General features: G+C 39.1%; 1 non-coding gene across 1 annotated transcript; it reads left to right on the top strand.

Annotated features, from left to right (window-relative positions):
- Positions 1-4,617: 4,617 nt before the first annotated feature.
- On the top strand, positions 4,618-4,724 carry LOC128294866 (small nucleolar RNA R71). The gene has a single exon (XR_008285173.1). It is a non-coding gene; the product is annotated as a small nucleolar RNA R71 (small nucleolar RNA).
- Positions 4,725-12,030: the final 7,306 nt, after the last annotated feature.

The raw sequence follows: 12,030 nt of genomic DNA on the forward strand, positions 1-12,030 counted from the left end.
CGTCCCGAAGGCATTTGAGCGAGTCGTTATATCCGGTTAAGTTCCGAAGGTACGTGATTCGAGAATGAGCGATCTTGCTGTAAAATTTTCAGTTAATACGCTTGAAAAATTCCAGCAATGAGGTATGTTCGTATGTACTTGAATTAGTTGATTCCTTGAATAATATTCGCTCGATCGAGTAATGAGTTTTGATTATTTGGCTAAGATGATCCCTTATGTATGAACATAGGGGTTGGAATGTGAAATGAGTAGGATATTGAGAATTTGTGCATATGAAATTATCCGTTAGCTTTATGAATGCTATGCTTTTGTTGTGCTGGAATTTCTTGCTCAAACTTACTAAGCATAAATTACTTACTCCGTTTTCTCTGTTTCTTTGTTTATAGATTTTGGCTTGTCAGTTATCGGACTCGGGATTTTTGGAAGTCGAAGTCTCCCACACTATCAAAGCCCCCATTTTGGTACAATTTTGGTTGAACTTTGAAATGGCATGTATAGGACTACCCTTTTGTTGAAGGTCATGTACCTTTCGGTTTTGTGTAAACTTGGAAAGCCATGCGAAAATGGCTTATATACGTTTTTAGCATAGTACCATAATCGTTTGTATGTTGATCATTATGAGGTATGAAATTGTTTTGAAACGATTAGCCATTGGAATGGTTAATCATGATCACACTTTGTGCTATGTATGCAAAAAGGGCTAATTGAATCATGGAAATCATGAAATAGGTAAAGCCTACCTTAAAGGCAGATGCTGACAGCAGCAGTGATGTGGATGTGAAAAATCATTAAAAATAGTAGGAATGGTATTAAATAGTGAATAAATTATGTAAATTAACTTTGATGAATCTACTTTCATATGGAAGAAACGAAACGGTCATATGAGTTATATGTTAAGAGATATTAAAGTTCTCGTGAAACAGGGCCAGAACGGTTTCTGGATCCCCTGTTCCGACTTTGGAAATTCATTGTAAATTAACCAGAGATAATTAGGAGTCATGCCATATATGTATAGATTCCTCTCTGAGTCTAGTTTCTATAGAAATAAACGGCATCAGTATTAAATCCCTGTACAAGGAGATATTCAATTCGTAACGCACGAAGGTCAGTGTAGTCGAACCCTGGAATAGGGGAGACTTTAACTAATAAACTGTACTAATTGGCTTGACCAAAAATTCTAGAAAGAAATCTGTAGATGGACATATGAGTCTAGTTTCAGGGAAAAATTACGAAACTAATTTTCGAGCTTTGAAACTCAAGATATGATTTTTAAGGCAACAGTGATGCAGTGACCAGCTAGTCTGGAAATTTCTAAATGGACTGTGAAAATAGTTAAGTCTGTGTGCACCTCGTGTCAGATTCCGGTAACGGACTCGGGTACGGGGTGTTACATGTAAAGTCCCAGAGTGACTCTAAACTCTGGGACACTCATCATGCGAACTAGACCGCCTAATCGGAAGTGAATGGTGTCGGGGTTGTCATTGTTCGTCATCACCACCTGTAAATGAAAAGTAGAGCATAATTCTAAAGTTAGCTCTAAATAAGTGGGTTCGATAATAGCGAAGAACCGTTCCCATGGGTCTGTGGACAGGAGGGCACAGATGGCATCGCTAGCTGGACTTGCTCTACGGCAGCCCAGTCGATGCAGCGACCTGTAGTGAGGGGTCGCACGCGTAGTATCTGAAATAGCTCCTCCTGCAAAGCTTGCGAAAACTCAAGGAATGGGTGTCGAACTTCAACTGTAGCATGTACCGAGGAAGAACCTGGTCCCCTACGTCTCTTTGAGGGTGGACCGCGGCCTTCTTGCCTCTCGATGATGACATAATGTACCAAAAGCTGCTGTAGGGTGGCACATGGGCGTGTTGGAGGCGAGCATGGGCATGTGGCATGGGGATACAGTCGTGTGGAGGAAAAATAGAGGGAAAAGAGAGGGGAAAGTGAGGATTAATGCAGGGGGAGTGGAGTTTAGGGTGGTTTGGAGGTTGAGGAAGTGAGAATCTGTGGAATGGTGGCCAGAATAGGGATTAAGGAGTAGAGAATGGGAGATTTCGACTAGGATTTTGAAAGGAAGAAGAAAATGAACAGTGATTTGCTTATATAGGGAGGTGTACACGGCCTAAGGCTACGCCCATGTACTCTGAAGGTGAGCCCGTGTTTTTCAAATTTTGCAATTTAGGTCGTGCCTAGCTTTGTTCGCTTCTTCCACACCCGTGTGTTAGGGTACCACGCCCATGTATTGTTGTCCGCGGCTTAATGGCACGGGTGTGTTTCACGCCCCTGTCAAAGAAACAGAATCGAGCCTTGCCCATGGGACGCCCTTGTTTTTCCATTCCCACGCCCGTGTTTACCTATCAAGTTCACCCACAGCCATGTCGCACGGTCATGGGGATTTATCGCATCTCGTGTTTTGGGGAAATCATGTCCTGCTTTCACACAACTGTATCGCACGGCCGTGTCTCTTCCCCTGTTTGGCCATGGCTTTAGGTACGCCCGTGTGCCTGGCCGTGTGTGCTGAAAAACTTTGCAATTTAAAGATAAAGTTAATGATTTAAAGTGTTAGAAATTAAAAATAAAGAAACAAAAATATGTTAGTGTTCGGGTTGCCTCTCGAGAAGCGCTTATTTATAGTCTAAGCTCGACTTACCTCTCTAGTGAATGGTCAGGGTGATTCGAGGAGTTTATACTCCTCATTCCTGCTATCAATCTCATCAAAATAGGGTTTTAATCGGGTGTTGTTTACATTAAAAGTGCCCAAATTGGGGCGACTCACCTCTACCATACTGAATGGAAAAATACTGAGTACCATAAGAGGGATTTCCTCATTCAGTGTGGTAGTGACAATGTGGGGATCTGCGGCATCTAGTAAGACTTTATCGCCAACCTTAAGTTGATTAGGAGAGGTATCGAGCTTGTTTTGGCGTAGTTTTAGTTTATCACGTGTTCTCGATTTATGTGCTCACCATTCGTCTAGCTCCTCTATCTGTAGCCTTCGTTGTTCATGAATGTATCCTCTATCATTTCTGGAACATGGCTCGTGAACTTCTTTGAAGCTCAATTTCTGTAAAGTTATAATGTCAGTTTTAGTAGATTGGTGTGGACTATTACCTTCAATGTTTGATGTAATGCCAGAATTACGAGCTTGAAGGGTGATCGTTTCATCTCCCACATGAAGTGTAAGCTCACCTATGCCAACATCAATAATTGTTTTAGCAATTGCTAAAAAGGGCCTTCCTAAAATCAAAGGAGTGTTATTATCCTACTCTATGTCTAGAACAACGAAATCAACGGGGAATATGAACTTATCTACTTTTACTAGTACATCTTCAATAATACCCCTAGGAAATCTTATAGTTTTATCTGCCAATTGAATGCTCATCTTAGTTTGTTTAGGTTTCCCAAGACCTAGTTGCTTAAACATTTTGTAAGACATGACGTTAATACTAGCCCCTAAATCAGCTAATGCATGACTTATATCTAAACTACCAATTAAGCAAGGAATTGTAAAACTCCCTGGATCTTTCAATTTGTCGGGTAGCTTATTCTGTAGAATAGCTTAGCAAACTGGGTTTAGCTCTACATGTGACTCTTCGTCCAACTTCCGCTTTTTTACTAAAAGGTCTTTTAAAAATTTCATTGCATTTGGCATCTGCGACAAAGCTTCAATAAATGGTAAGTTAATATGTAATTTTTTCAAAAGTTTGATGAATTTTCTGAATTGTTCGTCTGAACAGTCTTTCCTTGTTGCATTAGGGTATGGGACACAAGGTCTATATTCTTCATTCACCATTTTGTTATGACTTACCTCACTTTTACCTTTGCTCACCATAGTTTCTTGCATCAATTCTGGCTCAGACGCAAAGAATCCTTCCTTATCTTGAGTGCTAATTGCGTTACGGTGTTCCCTTGGATTAGGTTCAACTATCACTTGGTAAGCTACCTTGTGATCATTCAAATATTAGTTTAGATAGCTGGCCTATCTAAGTTTCGAGTCCTTGGATCGATGCTTATTGATTTTTAAGTGTTGTCTCGGTATTTTGGAAACGGGTTTCTGACACTGATATGAATTTCGAGAGCATCTCCTCAAGGTTCGGCTTCGTGTCTTGTTGGTAGGGTGGTTGTTGAAAACCTTAAGGATTTTGTGGCTTTTGATTCCCTTGACCACCTCAGGAGAAATTTGGGTGGTTCCTCCAACCTGCATTATAAGTATTACTGTATGGGTTATTTTGAGATCTAAAGTTATTATTACCCATATAGTTGACTTGTTCCTCTTCGGTTGTGGGATTGAAGGATTGGTATTCTGTATGCACTCCTCCTCCGCGTGAGTCACACCTCATTACTGGATGTACCTTTGTAGAACCAGGAAAACTATCAATCTTTTTATTGAGAAGTTCCACCGATTTGTGACATAGTGGCGAGTCGATGTTATAAACGTCGGCAGTTTTCGTTGTCTTTGTACTCATAACTTGCCACTAATAGTTATTCGGTGACATCTCCTCTATAAATTCATAGGCATCTTCTGGTGTTTTATTGTTGATGGTTACGCCGTGATTCGTCAATCATTTGTCTTATCGAGGATTCACACCATTGTAGAATGTTTGAACTTGCAGCTAAAGCGGTAACCCATGGTGAGGGCACCTTCTCAGTAAGTCCTTGTATCTCTCCCATGCATCGTAAAGTGTTTCTAAATCCATCTGCACAAAAGAAGAGATATCATTACGTAATTTAGCCGTTTTAGCCGGTGGAAAGTATTTTAGTAAAAAATTTTTGGTCATTTGTTCCTAAGTAGTGATAGACCCTCGTGGTAACGAGTTTAACCACTGTTTAGCTTTGTTTCTCAGTGAAAAAGGAAATTACCAAAGACGAATGGCATCGTCAGAAACGCCATTGATTTTAAATGTGTTGCAAAATTCTAGAAAGTTTGTTAGGTGAGCATTGGGATCTTCATCCTGCAAACCATCAAATTGAACAAACTGCTATATCATTTGAATTGTGTTAGGTTTCAGTTCAAAAGTATTTGCAGCTATAGCTGGTCTAACTATGCTAGACTCAGTTCCTGTTAAAGAAGGTTTAGCATAATCACACATAGTGCGTGGAGCAAGATTTTGATTAGCCGTAATTGCAAGAGGTAGCTGATTGCCTTGGTTTTCAGCCATCTCGTCGGTTGGAGGTTGAGTATCATCTTCTTGCTCGTTCTTTATGTATCTTAAGTTGCGCCTTATTTCTCTTTGGTTTCTACGAACTGTGCGATCGATTTCTTCGTCAAAAAGTAATGGTCCCGACGAGTTTCTTCTAGTCATAAACTAGGAAAACCTGCCAAGAGAAAGAAAAAGTAAATTAATTTGTAATAATTAAATTGCAAGAAAAAATAAATGGCTAAAGTAATAAAAATTGAGTGTTCCTAATATTTTAGCTCCCCTGCAACGGCGCCAAAAAACTTCATCGCGTGATTTGTAATAAGTAATAAATATTTATAATGAAGATCAAACCTAGACTAACTATTATCACGACGAAAAGGCAAGCGCACCTATCGAACAATAGTATAGTAATGGCAAGACGAGGATATCATACCCAAGGGAACCAAAAGTACTAGTAATAACTATCTTTTTATTATTTAACCTAGAAATTGTAACACCCCTTACCCGTGTTCGACGCCGGAATAGGGTACGAGGCATCACCGGACTTAATCACTAATCATCGTATAAAAACCGATTCATAATTTCACTCTAATTTAAAACTTTTTCAAACACATTCAAGCTGTCCCTTAAAAAGAGCTTACAAGGCCCATATCATGCTTTAATTCAACCACACACATAGGCAAGCATGCACATTCATAAATTGCATCATTTAATTAATAACATAATCAAGACTATCTACCTTAAATGACTTTATACAATAGAGACCTCCAATTCACATAGGTCAGTATTTTAGGTCAATTCCTAGCAACTTAATAACAATTAAACGAGTCTCCATACATGTCAAAGACTTAAAAATACTTTAAAACCTTTATATATTGATCAATAGTTTGATAGTGTGATTTAACCTCCAGTGACCTCCAACTCGAGCTAACATCTGCGACACTATAGGAAAAAGGTAAGGAAGAGAATAAGCATTATAGCTTAGTAAGCAAGTATGTAAATATTAATAAACAATACATTACCATATTTTAAACAAAGTCACAGTATGTTCTTGGAATATTACCATCACAAACACACATACTTTCACTATTACAATCATAAACAGGTTCAAAATAAGCTGTCTAGCACAGTACCAGTAGCTAAATTATTTATTTCTGGAGTTACAAAACTCCAAATTACAAACCGTTAATTTTCCTTGAAACTATATTCATGTATATTCTTACCAAAAAATTTTCATAATTTTTGGTCTAGCCAATTAGTACAGTTTATTAATTGAAGTTACCCCTGTTTCATTGCTCAACTGTTCTGACCACTCTTTACTACAAATACATTTTCTCCTAGTAAAGATTTCAAAGAATGTTCTCGTTTATTTAATTTGAAACTATACTCATTAAGGATTTCAAGAATATAAATTATATCCCCTAATTATTTTTTAACAATTTTTAATGATTTTTCCAAGTCAGAATAGGGGATCAGGTAGTCATTCTAAACCAGTCTATCATAAACTTAAATATCTCATAATATAGAATTCCTTTGCTTGCTCTATTTATGTTATATGAAAATAGACTCATTAAGATCTAATTTGATATCTCATTCATTCTCTGATTCAATTTCTACTATTTTTGGTAAATTTTTAGATTCACATCACTGCAACTATCCAGAATAGTTTTATTGTCAATTTTTGATCTTCCACACTTCAATTGTATTCATCACTTACCCATAACAATCTTTCCAATTTCCAATCACATATCGAGCATATTGCTCATAAGTTACACACGTATATACTTATACTTATCGTCACAAAATCACACACAATTTCATTTAATCAATTTCCCAGTTGAACGCTTCGGAATAATAACAGATACGCAATGGTATCGCACACAGCCCACCTTTAAAATCGAAGCTCTCTTGTACACATAGTGGCCTTCACTTAGCACCACTCATGTGACCTAGCTCAATTGTACACATAATTTTGGCTCTCTTGTACAAATGGTGAACACTTAGTACCACCCATGTGATCTAGCCAGTTTATCTCGTAGCTCTCTTGTCTACATGGTGTCCTTCACCTAGAACCACGCATGCGACCTATGTGACAGCCCAAAATTGACCCTAGTCGGAATGTGGTTTCGGGACCACAAAACCGAGGCATAAAAATAATAAAAAAAAATTTTATTTTGATGCCTATGATATGTGTTAAATTGTGTATGACATTTTGATGTTTCAATTTAGAATTATAAATGTGAATTTCACTAGAAAGGACCTAGTAGTAAACTTTGAAAGTATGATGGGGAAATGTGTGATGACTAGTTGAGCATGCATGCAAAAATAAGGGATTTGCATGTCAAATTTCCCCAAAGATGGTATAGTGGCCGGCCATGACAAGGGAATATGGGCAAGGAAAACATGTTATGACATGTTTTGTTAATGCATGATGTGATAAATGATAAAAAAAATTAAGCATGTAGGAGGAGAAACAAAAAAAAATCAAAAATTTGCTCATCCTCCCCCCCTTTTGCCGTGAGTGAAAGAGAAGCAAAGAAAAAAATTTTGTTCACCTATTTTTCTCTTCTTTGGCGAAAATACCAAGGAAAAGGAAGGATTTTGCTTCATTTTCTTTGTTTAGAAGAGATCTAGAAGGAAATTTGGCTAAACTTGCAACAAGAGTAAGGTATGTATGAGGTTGTGTTGGGAGTTCCATGCATGTTTTGGTTGCTAATTTGATGTGCATGTTAGCTATGGCTCAAATCTTTGTTATGCCATGGAAATGGCATTTGGCCAAAGTTGTTATGGTGATAAAGCCATTGCATGCTAAGTGTGAAGCTTGATGATGATGCATGCAATGATGGATTGTCTACTCTTGAGTAAGATTTTGAGTTTTCTTTTGTTTAACCATGATTGAAGTTGAAAAGGGGCATGATTGTCATATTCGGCCATGATGCATTCATGAGCATGGTTCATGCTTCTTGCATGTTAGTTAAAATTTGTGTTTTGGATGACTATGGACACCTTGAAATTCGGCCATGCTCATATATGTATATATATGTTTGCACATGATGTTTTGGTTATGAACTAAGTGATGAATATATTGGTTTAAAGAAGAAGATGTGGAAGAATGCTTGTGAAATTGCAAGCACAATTCGGCCTAGCTCACATATAAGTGCTTGATGCTATATTATAAGTTTTGGGCCACAATGTGCAAAGCATTAATTAGTAAATTGCATGCTGTTTTTGTGAGGTATTAAGTGCAAAATTTACCTCAACATGTACATGAATATTCGGCCTTGGGTAGCCTATTGAAGGCCTTAGCATTTCCTTGATGCTCGAATAAATTGTATTGAATTGCTTGATGTAGTATAAAATGTGCATGACCATTGTGTATTCAAGCTAAAGGGTGGCCATATGACCATTTAAACTCCTTGTCATATTCGCCATAAGCTAGCACAATGAGGTTTTAATAAATTAAATTTGTTTGAATTAGCTCAAGAGCTTAGAGGGCCACAATTGGACAAGGGGAAGGAGAAAGTGATCGAATAGCCGAAAAAGCCGTTCGACAACATCCGAGGTAAGTCCTCAAGAAGTGACCTTACTTGAATTATGTGAGATGAAATATGAATGTGTATGATTATTGATTATGTGTGTATGAGTATTTGAATTCTACCGGGCTAAGTCCGGCGAATATGCTTGTGATTATATTTGCGTTTGAGCCTTAGTAACGAAAATGAAATATGTATGTCCAATGATTATTGATGTATGTGTACATGAGAAATTGAATGATATCGGGCTAAGCCGAAGACAATTATGCTGGAAATTATATCCGGGTTAAGACCGAAGGCAATTGTGCTAGTGGCTATATCCGGGCTAAGACCGAAGGCATTCGTATGCGAGTTATTCTATCCGGGCTAAGACCGAAGGCATTTGTGCACGTGATTATATCCGGTTATATTCGAAGAATCTTGGGCTGGAGGTGAGTGTTGGTTGCTGTAATGAATTCAATTAGTACACTCGAAAAGCCCAAAGGATAAGGTACGTTATATGTGCATTGGAAAGTCGACATGTTTGAGCAACATTCGCTCAATCGACTAATGAATTTCAGTTATTGAATTGATTGATACTTTGTGAAAGTATATAATGATGAAGTGTGAAGTAAGAATGTGTATTAATGAAATGATGCATTTGGCTATGTGAATGTATTGCTGTAATTAGAGTTGATTATATTCCTTGAGACTTACTAAGCATAAAATGCTTACCCGTTGCTTTGGCTCTCGGTTTCTAGATTTCGCTCAAGCAATCGGATTTGGGATCGTTGAAGTCGAAGTCATCCACACTATCAAGCCTCCATTTTGGTATAAATTTTGGTTGAACTTGAAATGGCATGTATAGGACTACCCTTGTTTGTTAAATATGTTGTAATGTAAGTATGTACGGCCATGCGAAAATGGCTCGAAAAGGAAGCATGAACTTAGACTAATTGTGGTTTGTATGTATATATTTGGTGTCATGATGTGGCTATGGCTTGGAAATGGGAATGTTGGTCATATGATCAGCCATTGGCATGGTTAAAATGATCATATATGAACCTATGTATGGCAAGACTAGTTGATTCATGGAGACTACCAAATAGGTAAGACCTACCTTGAAAACAGATGCTGCCAGCTGCAGTGACGTGAATATGAAAAATCACCAAAATTCATAGGAATGGAATTAAATAGTGAATAAGCTATGTAAATGAACCTTGATGAGTCTATTTTCATATGGAAGAAACGAAATGGTCATAGGAGTTACAGGTTAAGAGATATTAAAGCTATTGTGAGACAGGGCCAGAATGGTTTCTGGGTTCCCTGTCGTAACTTTAAAATTCACTATAAATTATCCAAAATAATTAGGAGACATACCTTATATGTACATATTCCATTTTGAGTCTAGTTTCATTAGAAACAAACGACACCAACATTAAAGCCCTGTACAGAGAGATATTCAAGTTATACCACGCGAAGGTCAGAGCAGTCGATCCCTGTAACATGGGTGACTTTAACTAATAAACTGTACCAATTGGCCCGACCAAAATTCTAGAAATAAATCCATGGATGGATATATGAGTCTAAATTCAGGAAAATTTACGAAAACAGTTTCGAGTTTTGAAACTCGAGATATGATTTTTAAGGCGACAGTGACGCAGTTTTCCAGCCTGACTGGAAATGTCAAATGGATGGGCAAAACAAGTGAATTGGCTTGTTAACCCTCGTGTCCGACACGGCGATGGTCTCGGGTTCGGGTGTTACAATTTTATTGGTATCGAGCCACGGTTTAGTCGATTCTAGGACTACCGTGATGTGTTTGGGGTCTAGCTATACATGCCATTAAATGATGAATCGATAGTGTGATGATTTCGACAATTCAACTTTGTGTTTGCTTGTAGCAATGGATCCCGATCCCAACCGAAGCGATAGCTGATGATGTGGAGAGTGTGGCGCTGCTCGCGCAAGGGACAGCGCGGCGGACTCTCAACCTATGGCCAGCAATCCTAATGACGAGGCTAGGCAAGCCTTTTATAGTGTGATGAGCGAATGGTTTAATCAATACATTCGAACCAACACTACTGTTCCACAACCTCCATTCCCGACAAATGCAACCCCAAGACCTACAATACCTCCGTGACTGACCAAATAAGATCAAGTAAGCCCCGATCGATAGGATTCGAAAACATGGGGCCACTGAATTTAAGGCTACGGATGATGATGATGCCGAGCGAGCTGAATTTTGGTTAGATAACACTATCCGGGTGCTTGATGAGCTATCTGTACACCCGATGAGTGCTTAAAGTGTACCATCTCCTTGCTACGCGAGTCCGCCTACTATTGGTGGAGTACTCGACTGTGGTGCCTAGAGAGCAAGTGACTTGGGAATTCTTTCAAACCGAGTTAGAAAAAAGTATATCGATCGAGATTCATCGACCAAAAGCGGAGGAATTTCTTGATCTTAAGCAAGGTTCTATGTCGTTATCGACTACGAATGAAAGTTTGTGAGGCTTAGCCGATGCGAGAATGCATTTCGTCCAAGCTATTATGTATGTAAACGCCGAGGATGGGCTGAATGATGATATAAGGATGTTTGTTGGCATTCTCGAGATACGAGAGTTCGTAGTACTTGTTGAGCGAGCTTGTAAAGCCGAAGAGCTTAGAAAGGAGAAACAAAAAGCTGATGTGGGAACTGGAGAATTCCGAAAGAGGTCCTCGGGAAAGTCTCTTCAACAAGCATCGAAGAGATTTCGAGATGAGGCGAGCCGGTCTAGAGGCGTTTCGGGCTTTTCTAGACGAGGACGCGATCGACCCCTGTGACCACACGAGTCACCTCGATCATGGGGGTGGAAATGATCGCCGAGAGAGGGCAAAGTGTCCACATTGTGGCAAATGGCATTCGGGAGCTGTTGGTTTCGTGATCGCTCCCGCTATAAGTGTGGATCGGCCGACCACTTTATGAAGGATTGCCCAGGATGCATGAGCAGAATGTAAGTCGAGTGCAAACCCGGGTGCTACCATCGCTCGAGGTAGGCCACCTAGAAATATGGGCAATGTCGATTGGCGGTCGAGAGGATCTAGAGATGCTACCATCGGATCCGAGGCTCGTGCTCTGCTAGGACTTATGCCATACTGCGCACGCGAGGATCTTGCCTCTCCGGATGTTATTCTGGTACTTTCACTCTTTTCAATACAAATGTGATTGCTTTGATTGACCCCGGTTCTACTCATTCATATATATGTGAAACCTTAGCATCCATAAGACTTTGCCCATTGAGTCTAGTGAGTTTGTAATTGGTGTCAAACCCTTGGGTCATTACGTGCTTGTCAACAAAGTGTGCAAGAAAAGTCCCCTAGTGTTCCGAGGTTCTTGTTTTCGG

The sequence above is a fragment of the Gossypium arboreum genome, chromosome 6, assembly GCF_025698485.1.
Source record: "Gossypium arboreum isolate Shixiya-1 chromosome 6, ASM2569848v2, whole genome shotgun sequence".
Classification (NCBI taxonomy): domain Eukaryota; kingdom Viridiplantae; phylum Streptophyta; class Magnoliopsida; order Malvales; family Malvaceae; genus Gossypium; species Gossypium arboreum.